The sequence below is a fragment of the Etheostoma spectabile genome, chromosome 18 (assembly GCF_008692095.1).
Source record: "Etheostoma spectabile isolate EspeVRDwgs_2016 chromosome 18, UIUC_Espe_1.0, whole genome shotgun sequence".
Taxonomy (NCBI): Eukaryota; Metazoa; Chordata; class Actinopteri; order Perciformes; family Percidae; genus Etheostoma; species Etheostoma spectabile.
The window spans coordinates 20,089,567-20,100,696 of NC_045750.1; the positions used below are offsets into that span (position 1 = coordinate 20,089,567).

General features: G+C 46.6%; 1 protein-coding gene and 1 long non-coding RNA gene across 2 annotated transcripts in view; both read left to right on the forward strand.

The window, feature by feature from the left end:
* The window catches only part of LOC116705899 (uncharacterized), an 11,672-nt gene extending 1,609 nt beyond the window's left edge, over positions 1 to 10,063 (forward strand). The window contains exon 3 of the long non-coding RNA XR_004336078.1: positions 9,879 to 10,063. This is a non-coding gene — a long non-coding RNA (uncharacterized LOC116705899). The remainder of the gene's footprint in view (positions 1 to 9,878) is intronic.
* The window catches only part of mdn1 (midasin AAA ATPase 1), a 1,030,807-nt gene that overhangs the window by 535,920 nt on the left and 483,757 nt on the right, over positions 1 to 11,130 (forward strand). The window lies entirely within an intron of this gene.

Below are 11,130 nucleotides of genomic sequence, written 5' to 3' on the forward strand. Positions count from 1 at the left end.
CCCTTTTCGCCGTTTCATCGGTTCTGTGGACGGACGCTTCCCTCACTCCTGTGGTTGTTGTTCTCTTTCATCGTCGACCTCCTCTTCTTATTTTTGTTTATGCGCATCACTCCTCATTTTCAACATATTCCCTTTCCTTCATGTTTTCTTCCTTTTTCCTTTCTCTTCGTAGCTTCCCAATTCCTTCACTCCTTTTTCCCCACATTTGTTTCCTATCTTAATCACCAGGGGGCTGTCGCTTGCCCCTCTCTTCTTCGCATCATATCCTCCTGTGGTCCCGGTTATGCCCTGCCTCTCTCTCAGTGCGATGTTCTCCCTTGTCTTCAGGAATCAGGGTGCAGGTACCATGCTGCTGGTCGATAAGGTGACTATATTCCCGTGGTAAATCTGCGGGCTCCGCCCCGGGGTGGGTGCAAGCTCCTTGTGCCGGAAGTGTCGTATCCTTTAGTCGTGACTGTTTGTGTCTCGGGTGACTACACACTGTCCCCTGTGGTTTCTCCCGATGACCCCCGTCCCCCGCTAGGGCTGGACGCCATGGGTGCGGGATGTAGCCGGGGCTGCGTCTTTCCGTTTTCCCCCCAGTCGCCTCTCTCCCGGGTTCCTGGAGAGATCCGTCGGAAGACTATCCGACGGCTGTCTTGTAGCGCCGTTCTGGCCGACCCTGTGTGGGTTCTCGGAGCCTGATTGTGTCCTGGACGGCCGCCGGGGCCCTCTGCCTGATGCAGCAGGTCCTTCTGAGGAGGGGCCCTGCTGTCCCCGGAGGGCCGGTCCTTCAACCCCTGCCCTGCCGCTGTGTGTAGGCGCTGTGGGTCTGGCCCATGAACGTCCCAGTGGCCTGTTGTCGGGCCGACGGCGGTATCGGTTCCGTGACTCCATATGGCTCCTGGGCCCCGGCTAAACGGAGGAGTCGGCCTGACGTGGATCGTCTCTCTGCCTGGTGCAGTGGACGCATTCTGTGCCCAGTTTCATGCACGTTGGTTTCAGGGTGTGCTGGAGGGGTTTCTGCAGGACGCTTTCTCTGCTGTCCTTCTCCCATCCACCCTCAAGGTTCAGTGGCAGCCGTTCAGTCTTTCACATGCCGTCGAGGGATGGGTCTCAGGGAGAGGCTTCCCCTCGTCACGTTTCTTCTGCGTGTCCGGAGAATGAGGACCTGCCTTCACCTACGAATTCCCGCCTGGGACTGGCTGGTGGTTCTCAAGGCTGTGGCTGAGGCCCCCTGTCGAGCCGTTTGAGTCTCTGGCTGAGGCCAAGTACCGCCCTTTGTTGGCCTTCCCTCCCTGCTCATCCGTCTCTGATGGAGGGTGGGGGAACCTCCAGCCTACTCGGCTTTGCTCCCGTGCCTGGAATTGTTCTGCCCCAGGGTAATTGTGAGGTCATGCCTGCACCCCATTACCGAAACAAGGGGCTACAATTACCCATGTGCTGTCACCACGATCTATGGGGCTGTGGTACGGCATGTGCGTTTATCCTTCCACCTCATGGACGGCGGAGGACTGGAGGCATCATGTTGCTCTGCCTGTCATAGCGCTGAGTTTCCTTCCCTCTGTATCCTCCCGGTGGAGGAGACAGACCAGTGCTGGTGTGTTTACGGGTGCCCACAAGGCTGGGGCTCCCGCTTCCAAAAAACATCGCGTCTACTGGATCGTTCAGACCAATCTCCATGGCCTATCGGATGCGCGGTGGGTTTGCCTTACTCTGGCTGTACGGGCAAGCATCCAAAAGAGGCGCATGGAGGGCCTCCTATGGCCTCTCCTTCTGAGCGTCCTCTCCGGGTGGGTGTGATGCAGATGGCGTGACACTCCTCAACACTCTTTTCGGGTTATAGTTCTGGACCTTCCTCTCCTTGCACCCGGCAACGGGTGCTCTCATACTAGTCGTGCCCACAGGGCTGCACGCTAGGGGCTAGGGGGGGGTCCGAGGGGTTTTGGAGCGTCGGTTAGGGGTATCCTCGTTCCCATAGGTCGTAACCGAACCAGTTCGAGTTACCCCGAAGGGAACGTCTTGGATTACGTATGTAACCCGTTTCCACGGAGAAGTGGGTAACGGACAATGCGTCGGATTTCACCGACCCCTCGCCCCGCCCGGATGCCTGTGCTTCCAAGAAGAGCTAAATGAGCTATGTGCCGGCTCGGTCCTGATATATGGCCCCTACGGTTTATATCATGCGTCACTGCTACCGTTCTGACTAGGACCCAATAGGATTGGAGTATTGTTTCATTCGCCATTCGCCAGACTGTCCTGCCTAATAGGGGGGGGGGACGTTCCATAGTGGTCGTACTATCTCGGGGAACAAGGAGGACATACGTACACGCAGACGTTTCCTTAACAGCTAGCTGTAAAACAACACATCTCTATCCTAGGGAACGTGCGTTTCGGCCCTTCTTCGAGCTTTTTGTGACGTGTTAACCTTGTTTTCTCTTTTTAACAAGGTTTACACTGTTTTTCTATAACAGTAGAATGGTAAAACACCATCTCCATGCCAGGGAAACATCTTTTGCAGCCTACTCTGAGCTTTTTTGATGTTTACCTCTGTTTCTCCATTTCACCGCGGTTACCCATTTTCTTAAGTTTCTTTTAAAGGAGAAAAGATGAATTTTATACAACACTGTCAAATGTGTTTCTGTCTGCTTCTTTGGTTCTAGACCACAAATCTGACAGTACTATTCGGCCCGTATGAACCCATAGACTTACGTTCATTCGGGAGTGAGTATCTAATAAGGCGATTGTTTGGCAGAGTGGATCTATTCTCCAGGTAAGTTTTGGGGAGCTAAGGGGCTACTCCAACGCGGTTCAGCTCAACAACACCCTTGTCTGCCTCCCCCTACGAACCCGCAGCCAACCAGTTGTCACCAGTGTGCTATTCAGAACAAGAATCCAATGGATCCATCCCCCAAAAGGTATGATGCTTTGGTGACAGTGCATTGTTCTTTTTTTTAAAAATACAGCCGTGTTTTCCGACTCTTCTTGATCAAGCCAAAATTGTCATGTCATCAGGTTGCTCACAGTGAGAAGCTTTGAAATGGAGACCTTCAGCCGGTTTTGGGAGAAGCTAGGCCTTCGTCACTATGCTTCCTTGTTTGCAACAACGCAAGAATGTTTTTTAGATTCATTCCATAACGGAAAAGCCTACTTGAGTTTCACGTGTGTTTGGCACCACTGGCGTGGAGGAGTGGCTGGGAACAGCGTCACGTACTCACAGGCTGTCTTCAGGGTAAAGGACCTAAAGTATTACTCAAAAAGATGACTTGGTTTTTTTACCCTGAGCCTGCCTCACGGATCAACTGATAGCTTTACATATTTGTATAGACAATCAACTGGGAGAATGGACCAGCATGCAGCCTCTAGGCCAATGGAGGCGGTGTAACTATGAGTAGCAGACTAGAGTAGGGGCCAAAGGTCGAACCCATGCACATTGGTTCTCACCCGTTGAACCCAGATGAAGCCCACACTTCGGATCTCCAATCCGTGTTCCTGTATGTGGATTGATTCTAGTTCACCTGCCTCGAGTCCCCTAGCCACTCCATTAAACAGGAGGACCCGCTTACATTGGCGGCGTATTCTACAGTCCAACTTCTATTTCCTGTCTCCTCGCCTCTGCACCAAGTACATACCACAATTTCCACCAGGTCAGCCTCTGAACTTAGCTTAGGCCGATAGTGACTATGCCCTCTTCCGGTGCGAGAAGTTTTTAGATCCTTGAGGTGGGTTAAGTCAGGTCCAGTATCCCAGTTGCAAGTTGAGCTCCCCAAACCTAGAGTTAGTATTACTGCATTGGACTACTATTGTTGGTATTTAAAAGTTTATATGTGCTTAAAACATTGATGTTGGATTGCATTAACACTTGTTTAAGGCAAAAGGCAAAAGGCATGTGTTTCAAGATAAATGACGTGGTTGGTCTGCCATTAAGTTTGTTTGTTGTAAGCATATAGTTTCTGGTGTTGTTTTGTTGTTTGTGGCATAAGGTTTTTTGCATTACTTTGTTCTATAACAGTAAGATGTCTGGTACATTCCCTGATAAACCAGCACTTGTCCTAAATGTGTCTGAAGTGTAATAATTGATTGTTCAGGAATGCTTTCCTGAATCTGGTTTCAGTCCCACTTTTACGTCCACGCTCTTTGTATGAGCAGTCCTAAAACTGAGGGGTCCATAAACTCTCTGTCACAAACTCCCATTGAAAGATAACGAATAGCCACAGTACACCTCCTGTGGTCTAGAGTCCCATTGTGGATAAGATGAGGTCCAAGAGCCAAATTAGCCAAACAATGTTGGGGGGGGAGGAGCGTGACTCTGTTTTGTCCTCAGTTAATAACAAAGATTCACTCAATCACACTAGTACTTGCTACTAATTGACGTAACCTTAGAATGGCAGGAGGATTTTAGCTCCAACACACTTAGGCGTTGTGTAAGTCCTCAACCTGTCCAGCACTGTCAACTCTACCGGTCATCACATTTGAGTGAACCGTTTTTTTCAAGCAACACTAACTGTTTCCGCTAATTTGGGTCTCCCTATTATCACACAAACATACCCATAGTGATTGGTCAACTCACTGTCGTGTTGAGCACAACGACCATTCCATTGTCCTTTCTCATCGTCCCATGTAGTTCATCTTAAACCGGTAAGTAGCGTTCTGGTCCGACCTTTCACAATCCCTATGAAGCTGATCTCCGAGGCATATTTAGCCACTCCTGCCCTACTTGCTTTATTTTATGTATCGTATATTTTCTTCCATTATGAGTACTTACTTTTTAACATTATTTATATGTGGCACCTTCAATATCATGTAAATTACTGGTTATGTTGACTTTGCTATGTTATTTATTACATATATTCAGGTTGATTGCATGTAACTTACTTGCATTGCACATTTTTCACTTGGCCACCTCCACTTTACAATGCTCTTTATAGAATACCCTTGACATTCATGGTACTGTAGTACTGTGTGCACAGTGTCTGTGTTTGCCTGTTTGTTTTTATGTGAAAAACTGCTTCTGTAACAGTGAACTTTTCCCCATTGTGGGAGTAATAAATATTATACTAATGGATCACACACTTACGCCCTAAGGATTTTGCCATTGAACTTTTGTTTGATGTCTCTTTCCCCTCTCACTCTATAGCCTATCACAAAAGGTGAACATGAGGCAAAGGAGGCCTAAGTAAGACTTTACGTCCTACAGGTCAAAGTGCTGCCAACACTAACTGACCCTTACTTCAGACCTCTAGAGCCTTTTTTTGTGGTCCCACCAGAAGGGGAGAGAGCATTTGTCACCTCAAGAAGACGCTTCTTTAAAGTATTCCTTGTTCCAACTCTGATCTCCGAGCAGACAATTCGTTGAGAAGGTGGATGCTTCACAATTGGGGGGGTAGGGGCGTTCTTTCTACACGGTCAATGGTAGATGGGAACGATGCATCCCTGGTGCGTATCTACTCCTGCCTCACTGCCTTTCGCAAAAAAAGGAACCTATGCTGTGGTTGCTGCTTGTTCGAGATGGCATGTTAGTCTTGTCACGCGTGAAGTCCCAGACCAGTAACTCTGTCTGATATCTTGGTTTTGTATCCTGAATTATTTTTTTGGCTGGAAACCTTAAAGGGCGTGATAGAATTGTTGTATAGAGTATACCCGCTTTTCCTTGAGGTCTGCGATAGGGTATGTCAACATTTTGTGGGCTGAAAATGTTGCTTTGCTGTTCTTGTTGGCCCTCACACACCGCTAAATTGCATGGTGAAACGAGGAGGTGTCTGCCTATATGGTGCCTCATGAAGACTGTTCATTAGATGCGCGCGTGATTGGTTTGTCTTGTGCAACGACGCTTGTGCGGCGGACAGAGCAACAGAAGAAGAAGCGAAGATGGAGATTTAGCTGTGTTGAACGTATCTGTTTTGACGCCTGATCCAAGGAAGATACTGTACTGTACGATGAGCCACGTGCAGTAGATTGGAAATATACTCTTCAGACAGGTAGTTGGTATTTCGCATTTACTTGCATTTTCAACACAAGACCCAACCATTTGCCCATCCGTTGTTACTAGTTTTAAACTCCATGTCAGTGTTGTTAGGCCTAAGAATACTTTGTAGTGCATTGTTTTGTAGGTATCGTAAGAACAACATAAGTTAAGTGACACACGGACAAATATTTTTACTACTTGTACCCTGTCTAGTTTTAGTCATAGAGTCTAGTTCTAGAGCTGACACAACGACAGTCTCTGGATTTGGTGATTTAATGACGTTCGTAAGTTATTTAACACGTAGAGTGTATGTATAGTTACAACAGGACGTCCATTTATCCTGGACAGGGCTTAATGCTTTTGTTGTAGCGGTCTAGCAATTTATTACTACTCTCCGCCTGTGTAAGTAGTCAAAGTGTTATCTTGTGAACTAGATCTCACCATCCAATGGACCTTCATCCGGTGTGCCTATAACCATATTCTGTTGCAAAATGCAATGACTGACTTACGAGGTGTACCATGGCCATTTGCGAACTCAGATAGGAGGGATAGGAAAGGTGAGGCCCAATTTGATACCACTGTTAGCAGTTCTATATCAAGTACCACCATTGATTATTGGTCAGCAGTTATACAAAAAAAACACTAGTATTATCAAGACAACAAAATGAAAACTTTATTTAGTTTAAAAACAATCATCATTACTCTTAAATCTAAAAGATAAAAAAAATATGGGTTTTCACTAACCACCTCCCGTCCTCTTTGCAGGGCCTGCAACCCAGGCCTATAGGACTGGTGAGCTGGTTGCTGGGTTTTTCTTGGTAGAAGTGTCACGTGTGCGTGAACCACACGCTTGTGCATGCGGAGGGAGGGTTTATGGAGGCTTTCAGTGCAGTATGGTTCGGGTTGGGTGTCTGGTCGTAGTGAGCAAAGGTCCTGGGGCCCATGAAATCTGCCGGACCTGCTTCCAGAATAAGGGAATGGGGGATGGAATGATGATCCTCGACCCATGTCTCATCAGGTCTAAACATAGCCTTGTTGTTATGAAAGTAATTTTTTAGCACCTTATCCCATTGCACATTCAGATTTGTTGTTATGAAAGTGTGTGAAAAGTTAAGTTTAGTGCATATGAGCACATTTTATTTTTTGTTTGTAATAAAAAAAATATGTTAACTTACAATTGTGGCTCTGTCTCACTTGTGTGACGGTGTTTGTTAACCTCCATTTGGACTTTGGATAACTGAGGCGGACATTAGTTTCCCCTGGCTGTCTTCCATTGTGGCTGCAAGATACACCCGAAACAAAAAACAATAAATTTGGAACCATACTGATTACCTTTTACACACAACAAGAAAATACTCAGTTAACTCACCAGCAAAGCAGTTGCTAAACTCTAAGCTGTGCCAAGCTGTTACTCGCACCCTGTTGTTACAGGTCCTGTCCAGTTAGACCACCTTAAATCTGAAGGATTACATTTAGCCGGCCGGCCAATTAGGCTGATGTCTCTAGACCTGCTCGGTGTCTCACATCCTTCACTGAACAAAAACCATTTTCCTGCAGACAACTGTGTTCCCCATTCGACATTGCCGTTCTTTAAAGACTGTATTGTGAATACATAAGTTCATAGGCGTGTACATGCACCTCAAAAGGCATTCTCAACACCAGTCGTAGCATTCAGTCATACCGGTTGGATTACAAACACATTCCTACGCCATTGTCCCAAAATATTTTCACCAGCGCCTCCCCACAAAAGGAAATGCAATGACTTGAGATCAGACCCAATCGACGATAATCCAGATGAATATTTCATTCCTACGTTAAATAGTTTCACACTGTTTGGGGAATGTCTCACATATGTGATAAAAGTTCACTGCACTCTCATGGTACATTGTTAATAACACTGCTATTGCTAAATTCCTCCCCGTCCAATGCTACACAACACCATAAGACGTCGTTTTGTAAGAATAAGTAGAAAGGTTACCTTGTTGATATGCACTATCATAATATTCATATGATATGATATTCAGCAAGACAAAGAGATGAATAGTCGACTTCAGAAGGAAAACATCCCCTTTCTCACCGGTGAGTCACCAGGCTTGGACATTGATGTAGTGGAGAGCCTACAAATTCCGGGTGTTCCTACAATAACCTGAACTGGACTGGATAATACACCAAGCACTCTACAAGAAGGGCCAGATCGCCTCCATCTGCTGAGGAGACTCAGGTCCTTTGGAGTGTGTAGGACTCTCCTCAGGACCTTCTATGCCTTGTGGTGGACCTCTGCCATCCTCTACGCTGTGGTTGCTGGAGGGGGGGCAGCTCGGACGGGCAGGAGCAGACTCAATAGACTGATCAGGAGAGCGAGTCTCTGTCCTACTGCCCTCTGGAACCCATAGAAGAAGTAGGGGAGAGGAGGATGTTAGTCAACGTGCGACATCCATCATGGACACACTCCACCCCTACCCACCACTGGGGGTCCCGGAGCGCCCTTCAGCAGACAGACTGATTGACACACCACGGGTAAGCAGGAGAGGTACCGCAGGGCCTTCATCCGGGCTCGCTGTCGACTCTACAAACACCTGCACTACCCTATAGTGTTGTAGTTTCGTGTTTCCTGTTTTTCTCCCATCTAACATCAACACACTGATGTTTATCTTTAATATTGGTATTTTATTATTGTTATTACAAGTCCAACTTATTTCATATTTATTGGTCTACGTTAATATAAGTTTAATTATGCTACCGCTCTTGCTTTCTTTGCTTAATTCCTACACATTCAACTTATTTTTAAACTCACTTCACCGCCATATTGGTTTCTCTTATCTGCAAACGCACTTTAAAATTCCTTTTGTTTGACGGCATTTACTACTCAGTCTAACCATATTTTCATTGTCCTATTTCTTGCTGTATTCTTGCCGTGTATTTCTGCCTTGTGTTTTTCTTTCGTGCTTACTTGTTTGTGTGTTAGTTTTTGTTTTTTGTTTTTGGCTGTTGCTGCTATTGCTACTTGTAACGACAGAATCAGAATTTCCCCGTCGTGGGATAAATAAAGTATAATCTAATCTAATCTAATCTAATGTGAGGTCTTAATGTCTTATGAGACAGTTTTGTCCCCCGAGATGCATCGTGAACTATAGATGGAGCTACATGACAACACAGGGTATTTATTCGAATGGAACAGTTAGGGAAAATGCAACGTTAGCCCTTGCCATTACGTGATCAACATACATTCAGCCTATGCTAGCTACCGAACGTTAGCATTGCTAATGTTACTGTTAGCGACGAAATCAAACTTACAGCTTGTGGTTGGGATGACCAGACAGTCGGAACAGCAACAGCAGCTTAGCAAATCCTGCTTTAAATTGTCCGAAGTTTTGAAAACTGTCTTTGGGGGAAAAGTTCCCTGGGATCTCCTTCTAAACAGCAGCCATGCCCAGTGTTTGTTTCCTTGGGAAGGCTATGAGAAGTGTCTCCATTCCTTGTACAGCCTGGAACTCTGCAATTGCAACTCTGGTTCATTGTCAATATCCTGGAAAATATTCCAAACTTTCTTCTTAGTAAATCCCGTCAGAGTACAGGAGCAGCGTTCTCAGTCGGACATCTAATTGACTTAACGCCAGCAACATTAGGAGCTGGTCTCAGGTCAGTGGCCTGTGTGTAAATGTTGGGGCTGGACCGTTCTCCTTATACGTCCATGGGCGTGACAAAGCTACAGGTTCTGAGATCCTGACGTCATCTTTTGGCTTTGTTGGGATTCGCCCGTTTTCAGCGGCAGTTTCAAAATGTGGGATTTTCAGAGGAAAGGCATGTCAATGGGATTTAAAGCTTTTATGTATGTCCTATTTACCCACTGAACTGTCGTTAGTCGCCTATGACAAGGTAAAATCGGTTTTGCATTCTATCACCCCTTTAATACTGTTTTTCTTGTGTCCTGAAGGAATACCACTCTGTTCTGCTGTTGCTGAACCTGCCTGCTGACACCACTCTCCGCCTGCAATCACCAGCCCTGCATGCCTCGTCTTCCCTGGTGTTCAACACCTGCTCTGTCACCTGAGAGGACTCCCCCACCAGTCCATTCTCCTACATTCTCCGATTCTGAAAGAAACTGTGTTAAAACATCAAGCTGTGTTTCTGTCTGCTTCTGGGTTCTAGCCACAAATTCTGAAAGTTTTGGCATTTGCGAGGTTTATTTTAATTTGTAAATTTGGGAGTTATACCAGGGTGCTGGTTTCCTTTGCTTCATCATCTTTTTGAGAAGAGCAACAAAGTGTGTTGTTAAAACATCAAGTGGCCTTGCCAACTCTCATGCATTGGCCGTGAGACACACGCATTTGACTGGTTTCACACGGTGACACCGCCCCCCCCCCGATTTCTCACGCTGAAGTGTTAACCCGATCGGTCAAATTTATGAAAGATGAGTTTACCTATAGATCTACCTGTTGAGCCACTCGCAATAGATTAGTTAGTGCTTTCTAGTCAATATCTGTACTCGGATTCAATGAAAGTCTCCATTGTCTGTGTCTCCGTTCTGTGATAGGCTAGTCACAGTGCCCCTCCCCTACACTATTCTGTGATAGGCTAGTCCCAGCGCCCCTCCCTACACACACAGATTCCTTTTGTTGTTGTGTCCGACAGGCTTTGCTCGCTTACACACACTCAGGACACGGAGAAGTGAACAAGGGCCTGTTGCACGAAACCAGGATAAGGGATTAAGCCGGGTATTTTCAAAGTACCTGGATGGTTTTAGCTTGGACTTGGTTGCACAAACCAGATTGAATTAAACCCAGTCAAGTAACATGGAGATTTATTCTTTGCGGCTAGCCTGGTCCAGAACAGGCTAACAGCCAGGCTAAGATTAATCCTGGAGTTCATGTGGTCAATCAGCTGCGGCCGTTGACTCAAAATAAACTGTTTTAACAGTTATTCCGTCTCGCAGGTGTTCTGCTTTTTTTATTAAAGCATTAGCCTACTTGTCACTATTGTTGTGGAGTTTGATTTAAACCCTATACAGCTGTTAGATGGTTAGGAAGGGTTATGCACTGACACCCTGATGCGGCGAGTGGGACTTTTCCCGGTGGGACGGTAGTGTGTCGAGGCTGCCTGGCGTGCGGCCGCTGTCCGGTGGCCGCCGCTGCCCGGTGGCTGCTGCCCGGTGGCCGGTGGCCGGTGGCTATTGCCTGCCAGCAGAC